Consider the following 6000-nt stretch of genomic DNA (forward strand, 5'->3'; position numbering starts at 1 on the left):
CTTCCAGTGACTTTGTACACTTCTGAACTGGTTTGTTATTTAACTCACAGAGGAAATTCCTGTTTCTGAGCTAAACTCCCATCCAGTTAATACCTAAGAATCTTGAGTTACAGGTAATAACTTGGGAAATCCTTAGAGATCGTTAGAATAAGATTTAACATGATATTTTCAAATATTACTCTAATAATACTTTATCATATTTAAAATGACATCCAGCTGTCGGTCTACACAGGAATCAAAGTAAGAGAAGACATTATTTACAGCATGAGGAATCATAGCAAACACATCCATGAATTTGCTAATATTAAGAAACTTGGAGTCCTGAAATGACTAAGGGGAGAAGTGGAATAAATCCCTCTCTTGCTGTCCTCAACCACCCCCACCCCTCACCTACCTACCTCTTGCTTTTAAAACAATACTGATGGAGCCTGGGTGGCTCAGTCAGTTAAGCACCTGCCTTCCGCTCAGGTCATGATCCCAGGGTCCTGGGATGGAGTCCCAAGTCAGGCTCCCTGCTCAGTGGGGAGTCTGCTTCTCCTTCTGCCTCTGCCCCTCCTCCCCATTTGTGCTCTCTCTCTCTCCCAAATAAATAAACAAATAAAATTAAAAAAATAAAACAATACTGATCTTTTTATCTTCTGGTCCTATGATTCAGTGCAATTCTGCTCAGGGCTTAGGGACCCAGACTTCATTCAAGTCCTTGCTCCCCAGATCGTCAAGGTCCAGGGTGTCCTATGTCCTCCCTCAACAAGCTTTGTGAAGGTGAAATCACCTAATATGTTGGTTGACTGTTGAACATGTTTCACAAATCTATAATGCTTCTCTGTGGATTCCAGTTTTATAGTTAGATTTTCCAGTAGAATAATGAGTCAGAAATTAGGAAGTAGCTAGCTAGCACTTCACACTTTCCATGTTCATCTTTAGAAAATTTAAACAGAAAATGACTTAAACTCAAGATTTAGAAAATTTAAAATGACTAGCTAGAAGCCCAGTGGTTGTTTTATATTTTCCTCAGGATTTAAACACATCAGGTTTGTGGGTTTTAAAGCAGGCACTTGAAAGTAAAAATAATTGTCATGTTATTAGCTGTTTCTCAGTTTTCAAAGTATTATATTTTCTAACTCATGTCCAAAATTACATTTTGTTTAAAACACCATATTCAAAGTGGTGAATATTTCAAATATTCAACATTTGAATATCTAAAATGGCAACTGACCTTTTCTTATCTGAAACTGAGACCTCCAGTTTTCTAATAGCCAAAACAGACTAAAGGCAAAGTATGCAAAATTACTGCTGGTTAAAAAAAAAAAAAAAAGGTATTTAATAATTGGACATTAAAAAAGAACAGTCTTTTTTATAGGGGAAAAAAAATTCAGGAATTATTTTGCAGAGTGGAAAGGAAATTGTTTCCAGAGAAGCTTCTGGATCCACAGAAGGATCAGCCCTGTTGGCCCAACACAAACTACACAGGAACTCTAGGGGCAACAGAATAGTTTTGGGCCTATGGAAAATGTACCACAATTATTTTTAACCACAGAGTTTAGAAATATATTGCTTAAACTGACTTTATGCTTCTTTTGTTGTCTATGTAGGATTTTGTACTTTTGAAGAAAGGACAACTTGGTATTGCAGGTCCAAGTAAATCCACTGATGTCTCTTCCATTCCCAACACACATTCAAGATCATACCTGATTGTCAGAGCATTTGCTAACAGTTGTCATAATAACATAGTAGGGATATATTCCAAACCATCAGGTAAATAGAGAATCATACTATAAAATATTATTTAATACAAATGAAAATGAAATAAAATGAACCAGAAAATTTTTCAATGAAAAAAATTGTTTTTAAAGAAGTGAGGATAAGAAGGGTCTAAATCTGTCCATTTGGAATCTACTGATCAGCTCTTTTAGGTTTCCATATCATCAACCAGATTGCCTCTCACCTGGACCACTATACCAGCTTGTTAACTGGTCATCATGCTCTCAATTATGATCCCTGCAAACCCTTTTCTGCACGGCAGCCAGTGGGATCTTTTTTTTTTTTTTTAAAGATTTTATTTATTTGACAGAGAGAGATAGCGAGAGCAGGAACACAAGCAGGGGGAGTGGGAGAGGGAGAAGCAGGCTTCCTGCCGAGCAGGGAGCCCGATGTGGGACTCGATCCCGGGACCCCGGGATCATGACCTGAGCCGAAGGCAGACGCTTAACGACTGAGCCACCCAGGCGCCCCAGTGGGATCTTTTTAAATGTCCATCTAATCAGGCTTATGGACCCATGGAACACCCTAGAATTGGAGGATTTCAGGGGCAAGGACTTGAATGAAGGTGGGGGTCCCTGAACTGAGCAGAATTTCACTGAAACACAGGATCTATATTTAATGTCCCTCCATAGACTTTCAGCTACATCCAAGCCCCTAAGCATGGTCCACAAGGCTCTTTGTGATGTGGGCCTGTGGCTCTTTGCATATATGCACACCCACACAGAATCCAGGCATGCCGTGAGCCCACAGCCCGGAGCCTGCCTCTGCGATTCCCTCTTTTATTCCGCACCACTTTTATTCATTAGCCAACTCCTATAGAGCCCTCAGGATTCAACTGCAGAATCCCCTAATCTAAGAAACACCTTCTGTCTCACTCTTCAGTCTGAGTTGGCTGCTTTTCCTACATGCTCCCATTAAATTGTACACTTTCTATCACTATTTTGTAATTATTGGTTAACCTGTTTATCATCAATGTAAATTTCTTAGAAGAGAAAAATTTACTTGTTTTGTGTCCCAAATGCTTAACCCAATGTCTGACACAGTTTAGTTTAGACTTTGTCTGAAGCAAATGCTGACACAGTATTTGATGTCTAATATGTTCATTAGGGATCAGAGTTTCATGTTTGGCTCAGGGTCAACCCTCTCTACCTCCAACCTGGACAATATATATGTACTTTCTTTTATAGCACTTCAGTGAGAAGGCGTGTCACCATTGAATTTAACCCTAACAAGAACATCAATGCTAATTTGCATGATGTACAAAATACATTATTTTTGTGATTTCTCAAAAGGTTCAACTTGGTTAGGAAGAGGCTTTATTTGCATAGAATTTCTTTCAGCAAGATAGTGCTGATTGTATCAACTAGTTGACCAACTAAAACAAGTCTGGATTTAAAGATTAACACTTTGAAGATTTTGGTTTCCCTACTTAGGTTATACATTTTTTGGCTTGCTCCCAAACACCTCACCCTCTCCTTACTCAAATTTATTCTTTGTGTGGTCTTTCAACATTTATTGAGTGCCTTTTATATTGCAAGCATTGGGATACAAAGATGAATAAGACACATCCATATCTTTGAGAGACCAGAGAAAGAAACATCCAGAGAAAGAAACAAATATGATTACCAAAATTACAATACCATGGGGAAAGTGCTCTCATTGGTCAAAATTAGGTCAAGAAATAAAAGATACCACTCTAGAAATTCTAAGCAGGAAGGGATTTAATATAAGAAACACAATGCTAATAAAACAGAATTGTTGGGGGAGAGAAGCTCAGAAAAAAATGCTGTTCGTTTTCAAAAAGTAGGGCAATGCAAGAACTACATTTCCATTCTGCCTATATCTACTACCTACCTCGTCACCACAGGATAACAGTTTCTTTTGCTTTTCAGTTTCTGGTGAGTTCCTCTCAGAGGACCACTCTAAACAAGAATTCTTGCTAGCAAGATAGCCTGGGAAATGTAATTTCCAGCCCTTCAGCCCCGACCTAGAAAGGGGAGTCTGGAAGGGCTGGGAAAGATGGTAGCAACTCACACCTCCCATATACTACATATAAGAGGATAACTTCTCTATTCTGGAGATAGCCAAGTCAGCTTGGATCTGCAGGAATCCTGTACAGAACTTTCCCCCTGATAGGTGTATGCCAATAAAAACCGTATTCTCACATAGGAGCTAGCCTATATTCAAAAGACTGGGAGAAATTTAAGGGATGTTTCTCAAAGGTCCTTAACATCCACTGTTTTTTGTTTTTTTTTTTTTTAATTTCTCTCATCTTTTTTTTTAATTTAAATTCAATTAGTTAAAATGTAATGTATTAATTGTTTCAGGGGTACAGGTCTGTGATTCATCAGTCTTATATAACACCCAGTGCTCATTACCACACATACCCTCCCCCATGTCCATCACCCAGTTACCCCATCTCCTCATCCCCTCCCCTCCAGCAACCTTCAGTTTGTTTTGTAAAATTCAGAGTCTCTTACAGTTTGTCTCCCTCTCTGGTTTCTTCTTGTTTCATTTTTTTTCTCTCTTCGCCTATGATCCTCTGCCTTGTTTCTCAAATTCCACATATCAGTGAGATCATATGATAATTGTCTTTCTCTGATTGACTTATTTCGCTTAGCATAATACCCTTTAGTTCCATCCATGTTGTTGCAAATGGCAAGATTTCAATTTTTTGATGGCTGTGTAATATTCCATTGTATATATATACCACATCTTCTTTATCCATTCATCTGTCAGTGGACATCTGGATTCTTTCCATAGTTTGGCTATTCTGGAAATTGCTACTATAAACATTGGGCTGCAGGTGCCCCTTCAGATCACTACATTTGTATCTTTGGGGTAAATACTCAATAGTACAATTGCTGGGTCGTAGGGTAGCTCTATTTTCAACTTTTTGAGGAACCTCCGTACTGTTTTCCAGAGTGGCTGCACCAGCTTACATTCCCATCAACAGTGTACGAGGGTTCTCCTTTCTCCGCATCCTGCTAACATCCCATTTAGCCATCCTGACTGGTGTGAGGTGGTATCTCATTGTGGTTTTAATTTGTATTTCCCTGATGCCGAGGGATGTTGAGCACTTTTTCATGTGTCTGTTGGCCATTTGGACGTCTTCTCTGGAAAAATGTCTGTTCATGTCTTCTGCCCATTTCTTGATTGGATTCTTTGTTCTTTGGGTGTTGAGTTTGATAAGTTCTTTATAGATTTTGGAGTCAGAAGCGCTACCATTGTGCCACAAGGTCACACTCTTTATAGATTTTGGATACTAGCCCTTTATCTGATATGTCATTTACATCCACTGGTTTATATCCTACTACCTATACAGTATCTGATATTGATACCTTTTAAGTAACTATTTGGGGGTTAAACTATTTGGGAGGCCTGATATATTAATCTTTCACACTGGAAAGTTCGTTGCTTCCTGAGATGAACTGTAAGGTCAATTCAAAGTGGAGATTAGTCATCTCTGGCCCCCATCAGATGGAAAAACCACTGAAATAAGAGACAAAATGTCTGTGTTCAAGATCTATGGAGGCCAATTATTAACTATGTAAATATCAATGTCATTTGACTTCTTAGAGTTAATTTCCTCTTTAGTGAAACAGAAATGTAACAAACCCTCCCTCCTACCTCTAATAGCTATTTTGAGACTTAAAACTAGGATGAGAAAGGGTATATGAAGATATTTTTGTAAGTTATAAATGTTGTGAAGGTCAGAACCAAGAAAGCTTACATGAAAAGTCTGCCAGGACCTTGGCAAAGGGGAGATGAGGATAGGAGGGGAAGCCAGAATTTATGGGGGACTAACCTAGCTACAGAACAGGGTCCTAAAATGGGCAACCAGATTTTCAAGTTATAGTCCAAAGAGTATAGTAAACTCCATATGGTATCAATTTCTAAGAGATCCAATTTGGGGCAAAACAGGACTGTCCAGGCAATGGTGATTTTCAGAATCAGGCACTTAACAGGTTGACTGAGGTCTGTCTGTTTTGAAATGATATCTTATCATTCATTTAGCAGCAGATCAAAGCCCAGGCAGTAGTATCCCCCACCTAGTACCTTGGCATGGAGAAGGCAATCAATATATTTTTATTGACTTGACTAAATGACTAACAAAATAAATTAATAAATATCTGGTGATAAGAAAGCATGCTGTCGGGCGCCTGGGTGGCTCAGTCGTTAAGCGTCTGCCTTCGGCTCAGGTCATGATCCCAGGGTCCTGGGATCGAGTCCCACATC

This window comes from Leptonychotes weddellii, chromosome 8, assembly GCF_054177405.1.
Source record: "Leptonychotes weddellii isolate Sample4059 chromosome 8, ASM5417740v2, whole genome shotgun sequence".
Taxonomy (NCBI): Eukaryota; Metazoa; Chordata; class Mammalia; order Carnivora; family Phocidae; genus Leptonychotes; species Leptonychotes weddellii.